Consider the following 23,245-nt stretch of genomic DNA (forward strand, 5'->3'; position numbering starts at 1 on the left):
CAGAGAGCTAAGAAGAACAACTTCAGAGACAAACCTGTGTTCCCACCTATGACAAGGGACAAGGTACAATGTCATTCAGTGTCCTCATTAAAGATGAAGTGGGCTCTGCTGGCCTCTGGGAGCCAGTGTGAGGAAGCTGACACTCAGGTCACCAGAGTGGCCCCACCTCCTCAGGCCTTTGCTCCTCACAGGAATGTTGAGCCTCAGAGGCCCATGGAGACCATGCTCATCAGGGACAGGGTAGCTGCAGCCTTCAGTCCCCATGCTGTCTCCTCCCAGGAGCAACATTCACTTCCTTTGTCCCATCCTGACTTGTGACGTTACCGGTGGGGACAGACCGGGAGAGCAGGGACAGCCGGCAGCACCTACCTGATAACACAGTGGCCTCCGTTGGAGGCAAAAATCACAATGGGGTCAATGGAAGATTCCAGAGCTTGGTGCAGGGAAGTGAAGCCCTTTATGTCCAGCATGTGCAACTCGTCCATGAACAGCACACTGGGGACCAGATCGGGCATGACCTGGTTGAGGTACTTGTTCACCACCTTATTGATCTCACCTCGGACAGGGTCACAGACAGTGTGGGAAAAGTCACCTGCTCTCTTCTCCCCACCTCAATTCCCTCCAGACCCAACCCTGCAGCCTGGTTCTCCTATTGACTCTCTGACCCCAGGATGGTCACTGGTGTCATCATTTGAAAACAAGAATCATGCCAGGTGTGGTGGCACACGCCTATAAACACAGCAGCCTGGGAGGTTGAGGCAGGAGGATTGCAAATTGGAAGCCAGCCTCAGGAACTTAATAAGGCCCTGAGCAACACAGTTTATACCCTGTCTCTGAATAAAATACAGAATAGGGCTGGGGACAGGGCTCAGGAGTCAAGAGCCCCGGAGTTGAATCCCTGTACCCTCATCTAAAAAAAGAAAACAGGCATCATCACCCCAAAATGCCTCAAAAAGCCTGTGGAGCTGCGTGGGGTGCAGTGTCCAGGAGCTGCCCCATCTAGCCTGAAGCCTGATGCCAAGACACCCCACTTTGGAACCCCAGGGAGATGTGTTTTCATATGCAAATTCTCCTTTGCTGCATTCAGTCAAGGAGCCCTTTTGGGGGCCCTGCCTGACAATTCTCAGGTTCATTAACTTTCTATCAAGTGCAGTTAGAATCCTCTCTCCAGGAAACTTGAGCAAGCAGGGTCAGAGCCAGTTCAGCCCCAGAACCACCAGCCCCTGCAGAATTGCAGACCCACCTCAGGTCCCAGCCTTCACCTTCCAAACCAGCAGGCCCTGTCATCAGTATGGAGCTGTTCCCAAAGAACCCCAGTTCTGAGGCCTGTCCTTGCCCACAGCCATGACAAGGGGCTGTCAAAACCGAGTTCAGAGACAGATATGCTCTTGGTCACTCATGGAGGAGCTTAGGCTGCTGTGAAGCCTCAAGGCAACAGTGGATTCATGTTGAACTTACATTTTCAAGGAGTAAAGTGGTAATGGGCCCGAGAAGAACATAAATTTGGGGAAGAGCCGGGTGTGATGGCACATGCCTGTCATCCCAGAAGCCAGGGAGGCTGAGGCAGGAGGATCGCAATTTGGAGGAGAGCCTCAGCAACTGAGCAAGGGCCTAAGCAACTCAGCCAGGCCCTGTCTCTGAATAAAAAATAAAAGTGCTACGACAGGGCTCAGTGGTCGAGGGCCCCTGAGTTCAATCACGGCATCAAAAAAGAAAAAAGAAAAAAAGAAATATATATATATATACACATATCTCCACAAAGGAACAAGGGAGACCCACTGCCTTGAGTCAAAGTTGGCACCTTCTGGGACCTCAAAGGAAACAGATGCTGACCTCAGCAGGGCCAGAGCACACAGTGTGGCCATGGCTTCCAAAGAAAGTGAAGACTCAGAGCCACACAGTGGGGGGCGCTCAGAGCCAGGAACACATCAGAGGCAGGGCCTCAACTCCGGGCTCAGGCTTTGCCACACATCCTCCCTGTGATCTCTGTCTTCTTTGGCTTCATCAACTGGCCCATCTCCCTGTAGGAGAAAAGACTTTCTAAGACAGATACCAAAGCCCATCCTCCTGCCTCCTGCAGGTCCCTGATGTCACTCAACTTGGAAGCCTGAGGTGGACAGGCCCAGCACAGCTCCCCTGGGAAGGATGAGGGACTCCTGAACTCAGAGGGATCCCTTCGAGGTTTCACCTGACCTGCAAGAATCAAGCAGTGTCCTGCGTGGTGGCATGTGTCTTTAAAAATCCTGGCAATTTGGGAAGCTGAGACAGGAGGACCGCAAGTTGGAGGCCAGCCTCAGAAACTTAGAGAGGTCCTGAGCAACTCAGCAAGACCCTGTCTCTAAATAAAATATACAAAGTGCTGAAGATGAGGCTCCATGGGTAAGCACCCCTGGGGTTTAAGCTTCAGAATAATAATAATAATAATAATAATAATAATAATAATAATAATAATAATAAAAACACTCTGGCCAGGTAGGAAGAAACTCCAATCCCAAGAGTCTCTGGCCTCTCCTGGGCAAAGTTTCAAGGGACAAAAAGCAAAACCAGATTCCCAGCAGAAAGCCTGTTCCTCGTGGGGATGAGGGGGCCCCCTTCAGGATGAAGAGAAAAAGTGACTCTCTGTCCAGCGGGTCCAGAGCAGCTCCAGCTGGGAGCTGGAGGACTCGGGGCTCCAGCTCTGCAGAGGCCAGAGCCTCCGTGAGCCTGTCTGAAGCCCTGTGAAGGCTTCCACCAGGAACCCCCAGCCCGGGGTGGAGAGCAGCCCCCAGCAGGCTGGCAGGCGACCAGGGGCAGACAATGCCCAGACATTAGCTGTGACGGCATCTGGACATTGGGACAAAGGGGCCGAACCTCATGTTGTGCTCATTGCTGAGCCTCCCAGAGGGTCTCCAGGAGAACAGCATGGCCCTGACCACTGGTTCCCAGGGCCTTGGGCATGCGCTGAACCAGCAGGGCCTATCCCTGGTACCTGGCGTGGGCCATATCCAGGTCATGAAACGTCGCATCCAAGATAACCTTCTTCTTCTTCTGCATGTCACCCTTGGGCAGGGCATGTCCTCCTCAGCCTCCAGGGTGAACTCCGTGGCCTAGAAGTAGCACGTGTCCTGCCTCTGCCAGCAGACCATGGGGCAACGGGACCACACAGAGCTCAGTGACAGAAAGGTTCCTGCTGCCTCCCAAGGGCCCCCAACAGTGCCCTCTACCTGTGCCCCATGGCCTGGTGCCATGCTGGGCTCCCAGACCCGCCCAGGCAATACCTTAGAGTTTCTGGATTATTCTCTCCTCTTTCTTTTCACTCCTGATAAAGGAGCATCCAGGGGACTCACTGGAGCTGGGGGCCCGGGCTCTTCTAGGTGGTGATTTATGGGTGACATGAGGCCTTAGGCTCATCCATGAACCAGGGAGGTGCAGCCACCGTAGGAGGCAGCAGCAGAGAGAGGAGGAGCCACATGGTGCAGTCCACAGGCTCAACACTCAGGGAGGGACACCAGGGAGATAAGAGAAGATGGAAGACACTGCTTGGTGCAGGGGGAAGGGACGAAGGCTTTCTGCTCCCTGTCCCCCACAGGGTTTGGTCCTTGAACACTCTGCCTGCTTAAGTCATGAGAAGAGGAAGACAGAAAAAAGCCAAGGTGACTTAGGTAAGAGGACAGCCACTGACCTTCGCCCACCAACCTCCGCTGAACAAAGTGACAACCTGGTCACCCAGGTGCCCCTCTGGCCGATCGTCAGGTGTGGCACTGTCCCCGGGGAGCATACCTTTAGAGCACAACTGTTGACGTCCATGTAGATGACGTCCCTGGCCTCCACTCGCTTCTTCTGCTGACTTTCAATAATGCTGGGGATCAGCTAAAACCAAACCAAACCAGACAAAGGGGAACTCAGACATCCATGTTGCACGTTCCAGTTCCTTCTGACCCCGAGGAAGAACACCATTCTGTAAGAGACCTGAGGGGCCAGGCACAGTGGTCCACACCTGTCTTCCCAGGGACTTGGGAGGCTGAGCCAGGAGGATTGCCAAGTTGGAGGCCAGCCTCAGCAACTTAGCAATGACTCTCTCTCAAAATAATACAAAGCAAAATAAAAAGGGCAGGATTCTGGCTCTCTGCTTAAGCACTATGGGTTCAGTTCACAGGACTAAACACGAGAGAGACAGACACCTGAGGTAGCCAGTGACCCTAAAAGTGGGTGGGTGTGAGGGTATGTGGCAGGGCACAAGAGCCTGGACTGGGAGCTTAGCACTCCAGGAGGTGAACCTGAGGGTGACTGTGTCTGACTGTAGGAGACAAGAGAATGTCACCATCACTCTTCCTTGCCTTGCCTTCAGGGGTTGCAAAGTGGTAGGAGCATTCTCTCATGGACCTGGCTGCCCTTAGAGGGGATACATGTCCATGGTCACACCCCATGGCACTCCCCAGGATCGCCACTGCAGCTCCAGTCATTGGGTTGGGGACAACAGAGTTTCCTTTTAGCCACCTGAGGCTGCATTTGACATGGCTCATCATTCCAGCCATCTGGGCCTCTGTCTCCTCTCTAGGCACCCACAGAGGAGTCCAGCTCAGAAGGGAAAACATAAGTTTGAATCCTCCCACACTGTCTGGGTTGGGAGGCTGAGGAAGGAGGATCACCAAGGTGGAGGCCAGTCTAGACAACGTAGTTAGGCCCTGGGACTGGGGCACAGCTCATTAGCAGAGTGCTAGTTCACTATGGCCAGGGCCATGGGTTTGAGCCCCAGGACCACAAAAAAAGCAAATCCTAGCACCCTCTGGCCCCCAGGGCTGTGCACACACATCTCAGGGTGACGGTCTGGTGCCTTGCTTTTTCCCAGGAGTGTGCCCTGGGCAAGGACAGCAGCCTCTGCAGGACCTGGCTGGCAGACAGGTACTGATGCTGAGCTTCCAGAGCAGCTGCTACAGACGGCCACTCTGTGGAAACACACCTGAGTGGTGAAGACGATTCCCCACTCACTGTCTTGACAGGGTCACAGTGAGAAAAAGTGATGGCAAAGCCGCTCTCCCACTGTCTTGACAGGGTCACAGTGAGGATGAATGCTGGCAAAGCCATGCTGGTTGATGGGAAACCGAAACCATGAGACACTTTTTTATGTAATTGGGACTTTTCATTTTCATGCTTATGTTTCTGACAGGAGGCATGAGTATGTTAAATGCCAAACAAATTAAATTTCATATGGCTAGAACATAACAGGTAGTTTATGCCTTGAAGGCTGTTCTACTACCCCTCAGCATATCAAGGGCAAAGTACAAGGCTGTTCGTCTATCTCAGTACATTGTGGACAAACCTAATAATGGACAACAATCATCCTTCGAAAGGTCATGAGAATTTTAGGCACCACATTGATTATATCAACTAGAACCCAAGCCCATATTTCTGGCCTCTTAGAAAACCTAATTATTATGCTTATTTTACAAAGTTCACCACATGCAGTCTCATTTTTGATTAAGGAAAGTTATATTATACACTTAGGAAAATTAAAACATATAAAGATATATTCGTCTCTTTTTATAAATCCTTTTTTTACTTTACATAGGGATATATGATGAGCATAGTTAATATTGGTGGAAAGTGGATTGATGTTTAGAACTTACTTTCTATTGAGGAAGATTTTAAAGATATGAGAACTAGTGCACCTTGACTGAGAAACAAAGGAACTCTTTGAGAAAGCAGCTCATCCGGTTTTATGAGAATAAATTTAGGAATTAATTAAAGATACAGTTTTAGAATAATGTTAGAAATATTATTTTATTTAGATTCTTAAGTTTATAAATTCTTAAGTTTTTCATTGTATAGGTTTCTGATATGTTTTAAGAATGATTTATAAACTTTAGGATGTTTTAAATATAAGATTTAAGGGGACTTTTTTAGATGGAAATTTTAGGTTAGAAATAAAGTACAAGTGTACTTTAAACTTAAAGGTTAATGATTGCTTAGGAGACTTAGAGTCTGGTTACATGGTTTGGCATTAGTTAATAAGAAAATAGCATATCTTGAGGAAAATAGTAAATCTTGGGAAAATCTGAAAAATATAAATTAGTGACATATTTTATTAATGATTCTGTACTTTTAATAATTAAATAACTAAAGGCCATATCCTGGAAAAATGTAAATTAATGTTACATTTTTTGTACCCCCAATCATGGTTAAGGAAATGTCATGTCTTGGCAAAGTTTTAAATTATATAATAAATGATGTATTCTGAATCTATAATGATGAGAAAAATTGTAATAAAAGATGACCCAGAAAAAGCTGTATTATCTCTCTCTGGAGATTGCTTCAACGGAACGACTCCTGTCTCATCTTTTCGCCAAAACCACTCATCCTTCAGGACTCCCTGGACCCCACTAGGGCAGGACCCTGGCACCTGAGCTCTGTCCCAGACAGATTCCAGAGTCAAAGTGGGGTGGCGGGGGGCATGACACTGACTGACACTCAGTGCAGGGCTCCCTCGATGGGAGGGGGCCCCCAAAAGGCCAATCCAGAAACAAAGTTGGTATTTGGTGGCCAAAGGCCAGGGGGAGGGACAGCAGGTGGCCATTCATGGGAATGGGGTCCCTTAGAATGTGATGACAATGTTCTAGAATTAAGAAGGGGAGTGTAAACTATGTCATGCATCAAAATCCTGTGGGCCACCACACTTAAAATGGAAGGATCATGTTCACAACTGCACCCCAACAGAGCTGCCAGGAGCTCACCAGGGCCCAGCCTCTCTGGCCTCCTTGGGGCACTGTGCAAACAGGAACAGGGCTGGGGTGTCCCTAGGCCAAGATTCGTAAACCTCCTTCAAACTCAGACACTTCACCACTCCACACAACGCACCTGAGGTCCTTCTGTCCCAATATCTCATCCATGTAGAAAAACTGCCCAGAAAGACTTCAGTTTTTTTTTGGGGGGGGCTGGGGATACCAAGGATTGAACTCAGGAGCCCTCGACCACCAAGCCCCATCCTCAGCCCTGTTTGGCATTTTATTTAGAGTCAGGGTCTCACTGAGTTGCTTAGGGCGTCGTTTTGGCTGAGGCTGGCTTTGAACTCATGATCCTCCTGCCTCAGCTTTCCGAGCTGCTGGGATCAGAGATGGGTACCATCTTTGTTTTGGAAGACAATTTTCCTCTTCTCTGTTAGGCTTTTTTCTTTGAGAAGCTGTAGGAAGCAGACCAATGGATGGCTCAAATTTCCACTGTGCTCCTGTGTCCTCTCTCCTACGTGGAAGAGGACAATTTTTCTCTTTTCATCTCAGGCAATTTTATACGGTTGATTTTCCAGATGAACTGGCTCAAAGTGTCATTCCTGAGAATGGACCACCTTCTCAGAACCTCATTAATCCAGGGTGGACAGGATGTTTAGAGGGATTAAAGAGAGAGAGAGAGAGAGAGAGAGAGAGAGAGAGAGAGAGAGAGAGAGGTTTGCCGAGCCAAGCTCTTGAGATGAAGGCCCCATCAGGAAATAGAAAGATAGCCCTTGGAAGAAGTGACATTTTTATGATCTCCATAAAGCAGTGACCAAGAAACCACCTCAGAGAATCAAAGAACCATCAAATTATAAAAGGGGGAAAGATGGAGAGATTCTATGGTGGATGGAGAGTGGTCTAGAGATGAGAAACTGAGTCCCAGAGAGCTCAGAAGGCTCGCAGGGGTCACCCAGCACCAGAGGACTTGCTGTCACTCTGTCCCTCAGCCAGCACTGGATGCAGGATGACAGTGGAACATCTTTCTGAGCCTGAGGCCTTGATCTGGATAACAGGGGAAATGAGATTCATGGTGCCTGCGCACACGGGCACACAGCTGGGAGGAGCCACAGGTAAAATACCTCCCCAAGCCCGCAGCAGAGGACCTGGCTATGCAGCAGGGGACAGGTACAGAGCTATTGTGAGTCAATCATAACAACAGTGGATGAGTAAAAACATTATGAAAAAGAAAGAAAAAAGAAAACAAAATGATGTCCACTTTGACTTTTTGGGGAGGTGAGGGGGCAGGATTGGAAATTGAACTGAGGGATGCCTTACACCTGAGCCCCATCCCTAGTCCCATTTTTTATTTTATTTAGAGACAGGCTCTTCCTGAGCTGCTCAGGGCCTTGACTAAGTTGATGAGGCTGGCCTCCACCTTGTAATCCTCCTGCCTCAGCCTCCTGAGCAGCTGGGATGACAGGCATGCTCCACTGTGCCTGGCTGGACAATGGTCACCATGTTGGGGATGAGGAGGCAGAAGCAATTTCTTGACTAAACCACACAACTACCAGGAGCAATGAGAAAAAAAAAAGATCTACCTCATGAAGGGACCTATGTCCAAGCCCTCTACGAGGTGTCCCTTTATACTACAAGGAGTTATTCTGAGTGTCCCATATGGCATCAACAATGCAGATGCCAAGGAAAGAGGGACACAGGGGTCACACCACCTGCCTGGTGCTGCAGTGTTGAAAACAGGGCTGAGGACAGACTCCCCTTGAGCTTCTTGGTGCCCTTGGCTGCCTTGAGCCCTATGATAATGTGGCTGATGATCTTGCTATAGCCACCCATGGGGTTCTCAGTCTCACATGGAGTCAGCTCGGTAACCTCCCCCTCGTAGACCTCGTTGGCCTCCTTTATCCACAGCCCTGGGATGGATGGCCAGTGGGGACATGGTGAGAAGTGGGACCATCCTTCTCTCCACATCCATCTCCTCCCCACCAACAACCTTCTTACCTCAAACTGCCACAGCACAAGAAATGACAAGTCACCTTACACTACAACCCGGAGACACCATAACGGGTGGAGAGCAACAGTACAGGGAGCAGTGGCTCACACCTGTCATCCTAGCTCGGGAGGCTGAGGTAGGAGGATGGTGAGCTGGAGGCCAGCCTCAGCAACCCAGTGAGGCCCTGATCTGCTGCAGTCTGGCTGGGCACAAATAACCAAGCCACCACAAAGCCTTGTAGGTTCAAACAGCAACTCTTTATTCCTGAACTTTCACCAGCACTCTACACACACTTCCCAGGAACATACCCCCTCCACCGGGCTCTGCACACCAATTCTCTTGGAACCCCTGCGAGAACTCAATGGGAACTCCAATGTAGTGACGCCTGAGGCAGCAGGATCTGCCCTAATCTGGAGTCACCCTATTCCTGGAGCAGGGTCACCTTTCAACCATTCCCTCTAGCAAAATGCCAGGCGTCATTCTGACTAAACTGTGGCTCTCAACACTTATCAACTCAGTGAGACCCTGTCTCCAAATAAATTAAAAAGGGCTGGGAGGCAGCTCCGTGGTTAGGTGCCCCTGCTCAAAAAAAAAAAAAAAAAAAATAAGAAGAAGAGATGAGGGTCGCAGCTCTCCTGACAAATGGGGAGGCCACAGAGGACTTCTGCTGGCAGGCAGCCATCGGGCTCCCTGTGAACTGATATGGAAATGTCCCAAAGGCAGAGACACATGGCCACAGGATCAGACACTCAGGCCACTTCCCACTCTTCAAGGAGGGCATTATCTTATCACGCCATCCCTTGCCTTCTCTTCTCCAGAAACCCAACCAGGACAAGGACACTCAAGACATGAAGCTGAGGCCAGCTCTCCTCCACCTGGGATCCACCTGAGAGCCTATAAATGGGGCTTTTGGAAAACACTCAAAAGAGAAGCCACATTCTGTGTTTGATGAACCAAATTCTCAGCTCTTGAACCCCAAGACAAACTTCCCAAATGAAGTCCAGAGCTGCTGTGCACACTCAAGTTCCAGCAGCTACGGAGGCTGAGGCTGGAGGATCATGGGTTAGAGGCCTCCCTCCACAACACTGAGACCCTGAGCAACTCAGGGAGACTCTATCTCTAAATAAAATGTAAAATAGGGCTGAGGACAGAGCTCAGGGGTCGAGGGCCCCTGGTTCAATCCTTGGTACAAAAAAAAGAAATTTCCCAGACAATATGAAGGTATCAGAAAACTCTTTCAATCTTGGAAAATTCTGGGCTTTTAAGCCTACTTTGATTTTTTTAATAGAACCTTTTCTATTCTGGAAAGAGGAAATTCCTCCAAATGGAGTGCCTGCCCATACTCACTGTCAGGGGACAGTAACATGAAATTCCTCCAGGAGGGGAAGAAAGGCATACCCTTCTCTCAGCCACTCATATTTGTCTACAAGTTTCTCTGTGGTGACAAATAGACAGGGGAAGGCCGAGTGGACCATGGGCCTAGCTGGTGGCCAGGAGAGAAGCTGCGGGTGCTGTCTCTGGCCATGACAGCACAAAGGACATAGGTTTCTGCTAGGTTGGGTTTCTAAGTCCATGACAGAGACCTTTATCATGTCAAGGGAGTGGTACAGACGGGGACAGATAACCCTCTCTCCCTCTCTCTGCAGCTTCTCAGGAAGTCAAAGGTGCAGAGACAGAAGGCTCCTGTCTGAGGGGAGGCCACGGCTTGCCCTTTCATTCTGTGGGAGGATCTAGAAATTTCTCCTCACCTGCTGCCTTCAAAAGCCCCTGCTGTGTCCCCCAACCCGCCGACCCCAGGAGCCACTCCCATCAAATGTGCCTGGTGACCTCTACTTTTTCAAATTTTAAAGCATTTCAGTTCCCACTGAGCCATTGAAACACAAGCAAGTGTGTGAAAGCCAGTTTTATCAGGTTTTTGTCTCACAATTTTTTTTTTAATTTTAAGATGTAGATGGACACAATTCTTTTAATTTTTAAATTTATTTTTATTTTAATATGGTGCTGAGGATTGAACCCAGGGCCCCACACATGCTAGGTGGGTGTTCTGCCACTGAGCCCCTGCCAAAGCCCAGAAAAATGGTGATTTTTTAAAAATTTAAGTTCTTAAAAGTATTAATATTCAGGTATTTGAAAGGTTGTGATATCTTACTGGTCACATTTTTGGAGGGTTCTTTTTGGTACCAGAAATGGAATTCAGGGGACTTCAACCCCTGAGCCCATCTCCAGCACCTTTTATATTTTATTTAGAGACAAGGTCTCCCTGAGTTGCTCAGGGTCTGGCTAAGTGTCTGAGGCTGGCCTCCAACTTGCTATTCTCCTGCCTCTGCCTCCTGAGCTGTTGGAATTTGGTTCATATGTTTAATTAATGAGTTAAATAAACTCACTGTCACATGTTTAAATAAGTAAGCCAGGCACCACAGCACACATCTGTAGCCATAGTTACTCAGCACACTGAGGCAAGAGGGTGGTTTGAACCCAGGATTTCCAGGACTGCCTGGGAAACATAGTGAGACCCTGAAAAATAGGAAATAAAAAGGGAAAAGAAAAGGTGAAATGAAGAAAAAAACAATAGAGGGAAACATTTTAAACATAAAACCCAGGTGTGGTTGTACACACGTATATACCCAGCAGCTCAGGAGGCTGAGGCAGGAGGATCAAGAGTTGCAGGCCAGCCTTGGCAACTCAGTGAGACCCTGTCTCTAAATAAAATATAAAAATGGCTGAGGATGGGGCTCAGGGGTGATGTGTCCCTGGGTTTAATCCCTGGTACCAAAAAATAAAAATAAAAAGCCTAAGTTCAATGTGACACAAAGCTTAGCCTCAGGACACAAGTTCAGAATTAGAACTCTTTAGTTCAGCATTAGCATCACACAGGGGCTGGGGTTGGCTCAGTGGCCATGGTGTGAAAAGAGAGAGAGGGAGAGAGAGTGATAGAGAGAAAGAAAGAGAGAGAGAGAGAGAGAGAGAGAGAGAGAGAAAGTTAGAGCCCCATACCCATAGTTGAGTGCTTACAGGGACCTGCTGGGGAAGATCAAGAGGCAGAGCCAGTCCCCAAGAGAGGCACTGCAGGAAGACAGAGTGCCAGCCACCAAAAAATCAGATGGCTGTGGGGGGTGAAACAGGGTCTCATGATGTCTCCCCACTTCCAAATGCTGCACCCTCCCACTGCGTTTTCTTTCTTCAGCATTAAATCAAAAGCTCCTCAAGTAGACTTCTTAGTCTTTTTACTTATTTATTTATTTATTATTTATTTGGGTACCAGAGATGGAACCCAAGGGCCCTTGACCACTCAGCCCTGTCCCCAGCCCTTTTTATATTTTATTTAGAGACAGAGTCTCACTTAGTTGCTCAGGGCTTCACTAAGTTGCTGAGGCTGGCCTCCAACTTCTGATCCTCCTATTTCAGCCTCCCAAGCTGCTGGGATGGCTGGCTGCTCTTGCGTGTCTTGTCACAAGCACAAAAAGAAAACAAGAAGTACAATCAACACATCACAGAAACATTTTTAAGATTAAAGGATTCAAAGCACTGCGGAAGCAACAGCCATATGTCACTCCGAAGTGACACTCACCTATGGCCCTGCTGAAGTTCTCCATCAGCACTTCTGTCTTCTTGATCTCCATGGAGTAAACTTTGCTCTCCACCATGAAAAGGCACCTTACTCCCCAGCTCCTGAGCAATTGCCAGGGCCCTGGGCTGTCTAAAGAGGCAAGAAAGGAAAGGTTTTCATTTTACAGTCTTGAAAACATAATTCAAAACCATCTATAAAAAATTCATTCAAGAGGCTGAACATGGTGTCACATACTTGTGATCCCTGAGATTCAGGAGGCCGAGGCAGAAGGATGGCAAGGTGGAAGTCAGCCTCAGCCACTTAGCAAGGCCCTGAGCAACTAAGGGAGACCCTGTCTGTAAATAAAATATAAAAGGGTTGGGGATGGGGCTCAATGGTTAAAGCCCATGGGTTCAATCCCTGGGACCAAAAAATAATAATAATAACACTAACAAATCAGGAAGGATTTATTACATGACCTTCATTTTATGTTAAAAGGCCAGCAAATAGTGGATGATACATGAGGCCAAATCTGGAAGCAGTGAGTTGGTCTGCACAAGCTCCACCTGACCGTGCCCTGTGGTCAACTATAAATTGATGCTCAGTAACCTTACTTTGGTGGGCAGATGCTAAAGAGAACCAGGTGGAACAGACGTCTCATCATATACCAAGTTATGGAAAGCAAATGCTCTCAAGTGGGCCCAGGACTCAGAAATGCCATGGCCTCTATGTGCCATTTCATCCTCCGTCATCTCTGAAATGAGAATGAGGTCAGACCCCAGGTGTGTGGGCCATGCAGAGCCTCCTGAGTTGCTGAGGGCCTAATTAAGTTGCTGAGCCTGGCCTCCAACTTTTGATCCTCCTGCCTCAGCCTCCCAATCTGCTGGGACAAGGCGAACTGGTGCTACTCCCTCAAAGATGGCCCAGGGAAGGCTCCTCTTAGATTTTCTTTTCAATGTCCTCTTGGTGACATCTCTGAGCAGCTTACCTGGGGGACGATCAGCAAACACTGTCGCGCAAATTCCACTAGCCCGTAGGGCAGAGGCTGATTCTAGTTCTGATCTTCTCCCTGTTTTCCAGGGTGATCTTGAGCACACAGCAGTTCTGATGCTGCACAGCCTCATCTGGGAAATTAAAATACTGTTTAGACTACAAAGAGCCAACGAGCTGCCCAGAGGATGGTTTAGTTGGGATAACATCGTCTTAGATGTGCTTTCAAACTTGGCTTTTTTTGTGGGGGGATTGAACCCAAGGGCATTCAACCCCTGAGCCCCATCCCCAGCCCTATTGGGTATTTTATTTAGAGATAGGGTCTCCCTGAGTTGCTGAGGGCCTTGTTTTTTCTGAGGCTTGCCTCAAACTCACTATCCTCCTGCCTCCCGAGCCATCCACTGGGATTAAAGGTGTGTGCCACCGTGCCCAGCTCTTGCCATTTTTTTGATCCCTAGGAACTTTCTTGCAGAAATCCAGCTATTTGGCTTCTTTTGAGAAACAAGATCTGGAACCAGTGGCTCTCTTTTAGTGAAAGGGCACCACATCTTTGGGCTTGAGCCAGTAACTTTGCTTACCTCACTGCCCCAATGCTTAGGCACCTGAATTGGCAAGCCGAAAGCAAGTGTTCTAATAGCAAAGGGAAAATATCTAGAATGGAACACAGAGGGATGTGATTCCAGCACCACGAGGCCCAGAGGAAGCCATAGGTGGCTGTGACCACCTGTTTTATTTTGCTGCTTCTGGGAATGGAACCCAGAGCCTTGTATGTGCCAGGCAGCTGCTCCACCATTGAGCCCCAGGCCCAGCATTTTTATTTAGACACAGGGTCTCACTGAGCTGCTGAGGCTGAACTCCACCTTGATATCCTCCTGCCTCAGACTCCTGAGTTGCTGGATTTACGGGTGTGAGCCACTGTGCCTGGTTTTCATGTCCACCTTCTAACCTGAATGTTTCTTTCCTGTTCTTTCACAGCACCCAACTCCCTATTCTCAGTTTCCAGTGTCAAAACAGTGACTACATCCCACTGAAGAGCATCTTTGCCTCCCTCCACCTAATACTGAAGGGGTGACCATGACCCTGATTCAATAGGATCAATACTTGGTTAAGAATGGCTCCATGTCTACCCAGCTTTCTCCAATTTAAAGGTCATGGAAGAGGCTGGGCTGGGGCTGGGGCTCAGTGTTGTAGCACTCACCTAGCATGTGTGGTGACCTGGGTTTCATCCTCAGTGCCACATAATAAGAAATAAATAAAACAAAGGTATAATATAATATTATTATAATAATATTATTAAAAAAACTCATCTAAGAAAGCCACATATACCTACCCTTTCCTATGGAGCTCTATATATCTCATTGATGTTCCCATAGCCTTTCATCTTGAAAGTCTAACTTGCAATTTTTTAATATTTTAATATTATCAGGCCTCCCAGCTGATCAATCAATACCCACCAAGATGAATCCCAGACCTTAATGTTGTTTATTTTTGAACAAGTTTGCATTATTTATATTTATTTTTTTTCTTTGAAACAAGTTAAATTTTGTTCCAGCTCTAAATTAGGGGAAAAACTTAAATCTTAAAAAAGTGCTCAAAAATCAAGCCATTATAAAGTTAAGAACCCCTCCCCTTAGCAATAAATATTGAACTGATATAGGTGACTGAACAGATATAACTGACTTAGGTGTAGATGGACACAACACAATGCCTTTATTTTTATGTGGTTCTGAGGATTGAACTGGGTCCCGCCGGTGCTAGGCGAGCGCTCTCCCACTGAGCCACAATCCCAGCTAACTAACTTGTATTTTATGGATTAAGAAAAGGAGAGCTGGGTGTGGGGGTGCACGCCTGTCTTCCTAGCAGCTTGGGAGACTGAGGTGGGAGGATGGCTAGTTGGACGCCAGCCTCAGCAACTTAGCAAGGCTCTGAGAAACTCAGCAAGACCCTGTCTCTAAATAAAATGCAAAAAGGGCTGGGGACGGTGCTCCCTGAGTTTGATCCCTGGTAGCCAAAAAAAGGATTTCTCAGTCTTTTCTCTGTTTTTTGTGGACAGCCTTGCAGTGCAGGTTGTTTGGCAGCATTGCTGGCCTCTAACACTAGAGTCCTCCAACCACGTTTTGAGAACCACAAGAGACGACTCTCCAGTTATTGGCAAATATTTCCTGGGGGGAAAAAGTGGCCCAGGTTGAAAATCCCTGCAGAGCTATCTCACCTAGCTGGACTTCCAGAAAGAGCACACAGAGAAGCAGAAAAGCCCACAGCTCAGGGGTTCAGAGCTGGCGACGGTCCACACCAATGACACCAAACAATGAGACTCAGAAAGCCCTGTGGACATCAAGAAAGGGAAATCAGGGGAGGGCACCCTATCCAAAAGTACCTCCAAAACATCCAGAAAGAATGGTTCCAACCCTGAAAATCAGAATTCTTAAGAGCAACACTGGAAGACAACAAGTACCAAATAACACTGAGCAAAACTGCACTGAAGGAAACAGCTATCATGCTGGTGCTGTGGCTCAGGCCTGTCATCCCAGCAGCTTGGGAGGCTGAGGCAGGAGAATCACGAGTTGGAGGCCAGCCTCAGCTAAAGCAAAGCCCTAAGCAACTAAGTGAGACCCTGTCTCTAAATAAAATGTAAAAAGGGGTGAGGATGGGGCTCAGGAGTTGAGAGCTTCTCGGGTCAATTCTTAGGGTTTAATTCTTGGTAACCTCCTCCCAAAAAATAGAAGACAACTTGGACAAGCTAATGTTCCTGTTAAGTGCACACTGTATGGGATTCCAGATTTAAAAAAACTTCCCCCAGACACAGGAATTCTTCATTCACCATCAGACATCACACAACACACCCTGGCAACTCCATATGTACAACTTCAAAATTAGAATTCAAGCTTTTATTTCACAGCTGATGTGTTTCTGCTTTTGAAAGGTCAGGAGCTTGCCCCAGGCCACCATGGTGATCAGTCACCATGATGCAGCCCAGAACAAACTTTATGATGTTTATTTTTGAACAGGGTCACATTAAGTACCTTGGAGCCTGGTGAAACTGCTTAAGCTGGCCTCCAACATGTGATCCTCCTGTCTCAGCCTCCAGAGTCACTGAGATGACAGGCAGGGGCCACCACCCCTGGTAAGAGCCCACTTCTTTACATACAAGAGCATAGGCTCCTACTCTCCTGTGCCAAGAGGCCCTTCCAGAGAACAAGCCATGCCCAGACCAGGAGCTCTGGGAAGCCTGAGGATCTGGCCAATCCCCTTGCTGATCCCAACAAGCTCCACCGTGAGTCCTCTTCTGTCCCCTGAAAAGCCCAACTCGGGGGGAATTATCAAACCCTCTGCCCAATTCCAGTGTTTAAAGTCAGTCAGCAGTTTAAAGCTCAGCACTCAACTGAGCCATATTGTGCCATCAGGAGACTTCCTGTTTTTCTGCCCGGAAAACACTAGAAACCCCTTGAAGATCAAAAGCACGTTTCTGTTATTTGTCAATAATACACATACCAAAATAGTGGTGGGCAAAGGTTGCATTCAGAAAAATACTGGCTGACTCATTTTTGCCCCTCCAATAATATGCCATAGAAGATTTTTTAATATTCCTTTTTATTGTGGATGGACATAATATCTTTGTTTTAATTTTTTCAATATTTATTTTTTAGCTGTAGTTGGACACAATACCTTTATTTTACTATTTTATGTGGTGCTGAGGATCGAACCCAGGGTCCCACACATGCAAGGTGAGTGCTCTACCACTGAGCTATAGCCACAGCCCGTCACAAATTTTTAGGAGGCCCTGGACCAAAAGAAGTACATTTTTCAGCTGGGCACGGTGGTACATGCCTATAATCCTACCACTCAGGAGGCTGAGGCAGGAGGATCACCAGTTGGAGGCCAGTCTCAGCAACTTTAGCAAGACCTTGCCTCTAAATAAAATACAAAAAAGGGATGTGGCTCAGTGGTTGAGTGCCCCCAAGTTCAATCACTGGCTAAAAAAGAAAAGAAAAGGAGATGCACTTCCCAAGCAAAGGAGATTTGAAAGAATTCAAGGACTCTCCCAGTGGCCAGACCCCTCGGAGGACTTTCCCCTCTCTCTGGCCAGGATGATTTTCATTCTAGAAGTATGAGTTTGAGATCAGATTCATTTCTTTAACACACATATGACCCATGTCACTAAACAAAGACTAGTTAAGATGTATATTCCATTTGGCTTCGACGTGAGGATCCTCCTGTTTGGCAGCAGAAATCAACAAGAACCGAAGGACATTTCCAGTTCCCAGAGGTCCCGCCCACAGCATGGCTCTTCCTGCCATCTTCTTGCCATATATATATATATATATATATATATATATATATAGAGAGAGAGAGAGAGAGAGAGAGAGAGAGAGAGAGAGAGAATTTTTTTTTTTTTTTTTTTTTTTTTTTTTTTTTTAGTATTTAGTTTTCAGGTTTCGGTGGACACAACATCTTTATTTTATTTTATGTGGTGCTGAGGATTGAACCCAGGGCCCTGTGCATGCCAGGCAAGCACCTTACCGCTTGAACCACTTCCCCAGCCCCCAACTTCTTGCTTTTGATGAACTCTACTATGTCGCCCACATGCCTGCAGCACAGAGAGAAGAAATGGTCACTATTACTGTGTTTCACTGGGGAAAAAAATGCAGTCTCTGGTTCAAACAATTCACAGACTCGTCCAACCATTCCTGGGCACCAGCACCCTCCATTTACTGCTCTGGATGGTGAGAGAGAAGGTGAGAGAGAAAAGTCTGCTGAACACAGTGGCCCATACCTCTGATCCCAGGGACTCAGAAGGCTGAGGCAGGAGGATCTCAGTTCAAAACCATCCTCAGCCAAAGTGAGGCCCTGAGCAACTCAGAAAGACCCTCTCTCTAAATAAAATGCAAAAATAGGGCTGGGGAGGGGCTCAGGGGTCGAGGGCTCCCAGAGTTCAATCTCTGTCATCACCGCCCCACCAAAAAAAAGAGATATAGACAAAAAAACAGAGGCTTTTCTTTGGCCCTTTCTGTTAATAGGAGGCTCTGAGGCCACAGTCACAAGCTCATATAAATTGCAGGTTTCTGTAGCTGCTCAGCCTCCCGGGAGATCACCAGCAATGACTCTAGGGTGCAGCAGCTTAGAGGTGGTGGAGTGTAAATCCCCAGCTGTCATTACTAAACTAGGTGGCCAATGAATGGGCCATTTTTTTTCTGCAAATAATAATAATAATAATAATAATAATAATAATAATAATAATAAAAAAAAATAGTGTAAGTGCTGGGACTTGGTACAGTTGCCACTTAACAAAAGTAGACCTGACTGGTAAAAGGATGGTTGGTCTGAGCGTGGTGTTGCAGGCCTGTCATCCCAGGGCACCTGGAGACAGAGGCGGGAGGACTGCAAGGAGGAGGCCAGCCTCGGAAGCTCATCCAGACCCTGTCTCGGAATAAACACAAAAAGGGCCGCATTATGGCTCTGTGGGCAGCACCCCTGGGTCAACTCCGGGCACCAAAGTGACACTGAGTCGGGCGAATGCCAGGATGGCCCCCGCCCTCCCCACCCCTGTCCCCAGCCGCCGCCCCTCTCCTGGCCCCCGAGCCCCGAGCCTGCTTGCTTTGCCTGGGTGCTCTCATCGAGCCCCAGACCCTTTCCGTCTCATCGAGTCCCAGCCCTTTCCCGTGGCTGTGCGAGGCGATGCGGGAATCTTCGTGGTGCTCTCCACATCTTTGATCTTCATGGTGCCAGCCATGGGAGCCCACCCCGCAGAACCATGAGCCACTACCCTGCGCCCATCCGGGGTTACCAAGCAGCAATTACTAGGGCGGCTCGCAAGAGCCCACCCCCATCAGCGCCCCATTGGAGGATACTGGAACACTGCCACTCTCCATTGGCTCAGGCATGCTCTCATCACAGCTGCTGGTAGAGCTCCACCCACACACTTCCAGCTGTGTTTCTGGGTTGACTTCCCTGGAAACAGTACTTCCAGCTTGCTCTCTGGGTGTGAGTGCAGAAGGAGGGAGCCCCAAGTTTTGCTCCCTGGCGGAGGAGCTGAGCCCAAGGGGAGCGTGGCCCCAGGAGCGTTTTTCTGGGTGTTTGTTTGGTATTGGCGATTGAAACCAGGGTCTCTAAATCATTGAGCCCCAGCCCCAGCCCATTTTTGTATTTTATTTAGAGACAGAGTCTCATTAAGTATCTTAGGTCCTTGCTAATTTGCTGAGGCTGGCCTTCACCTTGCGATCCGCCTGCCTCAGCCTCCAAAGCCACTGGTATTAGAGGTGTGCACCACCATGCCTGGTACATACTCAGAATCTTAATAAATGAGTAAGACTTTGTCAGAAGCAAAAGGCATTGCACCATTTTGCAGATGAAGAAAACCCATTCAGAGGAAAACAGAATTTTCAGAGATAAGCGAGCTCACAGGAGGGTGAAGACATGCCTGAGATGCAGTCCAGCTGTGGGGGTTGCTGAGTCCCTTCTGATTTCTTTGTCCTCTCTAGTCTGACTTTTAAATCTAATTATTTTATTCTGATCTTTGACATCATTATTGAGGTGATGTTTGCCTTTTTCCCTCTTCTGCTTTACATTATGAAGGTGGAGAACACATATTTACCATTTTAATTTTAATTTTGGAACGTGGTACACAGTCTACAAACCAGCTTGTAGATAATACTTCTTATGAATTCAAGGAAGGTTCTAGAAAACACCCTCCTGAACACGCACACACAGTTTTGAAGCCATGCTCTTTATTTTTATACTATGAATTGAACCCAGGTGCAATTTACCACTAAGCTCCATCCCCACCCATTTTTATATTTTAGTTACAGACAGTTTCACTGAGTTGCTTTGAAACTCAATAAGTTGCTGAGGCTGGCCTCCACCTTGCAATCCTCCTGCCTCAGCCTCCCAAGTCACTGTGATGATAGGCATATGCCACTGTGCCTGGCTTCAATTATATTTTTATCCACTAATAGGTACTAAAAAGCCAGACCAATGCAATGAAACACACACAAGTAATCCTATGGAGAACTACCTTCCAGATCCGTGCACTGGACAACCCATCTCTGCCATCTCCCAGTTTCTCACTGCCATCAACTTTCACCTAAAGTCCTTCCACTTCTCTTCTCTCCCGCCCAAGACTGAGGCCCTCAGTTACTTGGTTCTCACCTCTTTTGCTCCTTGTCAGCCTTGACCTCTGTCCCATATGACCTTTGAACCCCCAAGCCCGGGGTTAAGCCTGCCTTTCCTTCTCTACTGCTGCTCAGGAGGAGAAAGTCACCCAGGGTTCCCCAGGAGCCTTTTTGTTGTCATGACCTCCGACCTCAGCTGAACACTGACAGCCATGCAAGTGACGATCTAATGTTGTATTAGTTAGAATGTTAGTATAACTGCATTAACGGAGAGACTCAAAACAATAGTGAATAAAGCAAAGTAGGAGTTATTTATTTTTCTCAGTTGGGCACATTGGTGCACGCTTGTAATCACAGGGGCACAGGAGGCTGAGGCAGGAGGATTTCCAGTTGAAGGCCAGCCTCAGTAACTTAGTGAGACCTAGTCTCAAAATAAAATATTAAAAGGGCTGGAGATGTGGATCAGTAGTTAAGCACCCCTTTGTTCAATCTCCAGTACCAAAAAAAAAAAAATTATGACTAGCTGTAAGGGATTTCCATGAAAGAAAAGAAAATCCCATGACCCAATGGCTTGACTTTATTGTGAATTCTATGATATATTTAAAAAATGAACACAAGCCAGGCAATGTGGTGGACTCCTGTCATCCCAGCAGCTGGGGAGGCTGAGGCAAGAGGATTACAAATTAGAGGCTAGCCTCAGCAAAAGCGAGGACGTAAGGCCCTGTCTGTCAATAAATTATAAAAAAGGGCTGGGGATTGGGCTCCATGGATAGCGCCCTTTAGTTCAAACCCTGGTGCCAAAACAAAGAGTGAAACCAAATACATCTCAAACTCTTACCAAATAAATAAATAAATATATGAATTGAAAGGAAAGTGACCACAACACTCAGAAAAACCAAGAGATCTGCATTACAGCAGTGCAACAGAGGAGATAAGAGAGAAAGAGAAGAGAGTGAGTGAGAGAGAGAGAGAGAGAGAGAGAGAGAGCAAGAGAGAGACAGAAATAGCAAGAGAGATAGCAAGAGAGAGCAAGAGAGACAGAAAGAGCAAGAGAGATAGCAAGATAGCAAGCAAGAGAGAGCAAGAGAGATAGCAAGAGAGAGAGGGGCCTGGCAAGAGGGAGTTTTTGTAGCCCAAATCTAATGAGGTCTCTGGGTCTGCAAGGTGCCTTGTTGGCACAAGGGGGGTTTTGTGTTTGGCCGTGAGCAGGGGGTTGAGTCTTCAGCCTTGAGTGGGGGCTTGGGCATTTAGGTTTGAAGCAAACAGTTGATAAAGAACCAGACAGAGGGTTTGAGAGGCCAGGTCATCCTGCAGCTAACTTTGTTTGGCATGCCCTGCAAACAGCTTACTCAGCCTGTCTTGCACCTAACATTCCTCCCTTTTTGTTTTTCTAAGTGACATGGAGGACGGTGTAATGTCCTCTGGCTACTTCCTGCTTAATGGTGGGTGGCGTTGAACCTAGAAGGGGAAGTCAAGGAATGTATGGGGGTACAGGTCTGAGAACACCAGGGCAGCCAGAAATAACACTCAGTGGCTATAGATAACTACTTTGGTAGAGGTAAAGTCCATTAAAGTTTCTTGAAGCCATAGGTTGTCAAAGGAATCAAACCATTTCTGAGTGGAGGAGATCTTTGGTATCACTCATTGGTCTTGTTGTAGGGACTCTAGGAAGTATTGAAGTGGCTTGGTTGAATCCAGTAATGTTAAGGGTGACAGCCTGGTTGCAGCCAGTTGAAGAGCAATTGCCTTGACCCATAAACTGAGAGTGGGTGGTGTCATCCTGGTGGCTTGGTTGTAGAAGCGGCATCTGTGGTTTGAGATAAAAACCTGAGAGAGAATAATGACTAGTAAAAGAAGAAAAGGGTTGGTGAGAAATTTAGAGTTTGGTGGGTATGGTGGAAGTTCAGGACTGGACATTTGGAACAGGTACCTTTTAAGCTGGGAGACATGGTACCAGGGGGAGTGGCCCAAAAGCTTGGTCACCATTGCGGTAGTAAGTATGACCATGTGGGATCCTGTCCATTAAGGTTCCAACGATTGAGAATGCAGTTCCTGAAGTAAGACTGAGTCACCCAGTTGAAGAGAGTCCAATTCAGTTTGTGGTTGTGCTGGGATTGAGGCAGTGAATGGCGCAGGAAGGCACTGGTCTGCATGTTCCCTTAGGAGTTTGCGTAGAACTGTGAGATAGGACAGGTAGGACAAAAGAGGAGGAGGAGTGATTGGAAAGCTTTGGGTGGTTAAGAAAGGGCATCCATAGAATTGCTCAAAGGGGATAAAGCCTTAGGGAGCTCTATGAGGCTGCCTGAATTCAGGTGAGGGCCATCAGCAGGAGATTGGGTAAGGAGAGCCTAAGTTCAATAGCAAGTTTAGTGAGATGATCTTTGAGAATGCCGTTAGGCCTCTCAACCTTACCCAAGGATTGGGGTTGGGGAGAGATGTGGAGCCTCCAAGTGATGTTGAGTTCTTTGGAAACTATTGAACAACCTGAGAAGTGAAGGCTGGACTGTTGTTTGACTGAGTGGAGGTGGGAAGTCTGAACCTGGGAATGATCCCCTCAATGAGGTTGGAGGCAATGGTGTCAGCAATTTCCCTGGATGTAGGGAAGGCATCTATCCAACCTGAAAAAGTATCAACAAAAGTTAGTAGGTAATGAAGCTTTTTGTGCCTAGGCATGTGAGTAAAGTTGATGTACCAGTCTTCGCCAGGGTGGTGGCTCCTCATCTGATGTGTGGGGAGTTTAGGTTTGATGCTTCCTTGTGGGGATATTGTAGAGCAGAGAGAAAAAGCAGAGTGGACCTGCCAGAGAGTAGTTCTCATTCCTAGAAAGTTAAAGAGGGGTTGTAAAAACCTGGAAAAGGGGTTATGGAGAGTTTTAAGTGGGGGCAGAGTCACTGGAGTTAGAGGAGTTGGT

The 23,245-nt window shown here is 47.6% G+C and overlaps 1 pseudogene; it reads right to left on the minus strand.

Moving 5' to 3' along the window:
- Positions 1-365: 365 nt before the first annotated feature.
- On the minus strand, positions 366-18,944 carry LOC143406189 (ruvB-like 1; annotated as a pseudogene).
- Between the last annotated feature and the right edge of the window lie 4,301 nt (positions 18,945-23,245).

This window comes from Callospermophilus lateralis, chromosome 8 (genome assembly GCF_048772815.1).
Source record: "Callospermophilus lateralis isolate mCalLat2 chromosome 8, mCalLat2.hap1, whole genome shotgun sequence".
In the NCBI taxonomy this organism is placed as follows: domain Eukaryota; kingdom Metazoa; phylum Chordata; class Mammalia; order Rodentia; family Sciuridae; genus Callospermophilus; species Callospermophilus lateralis.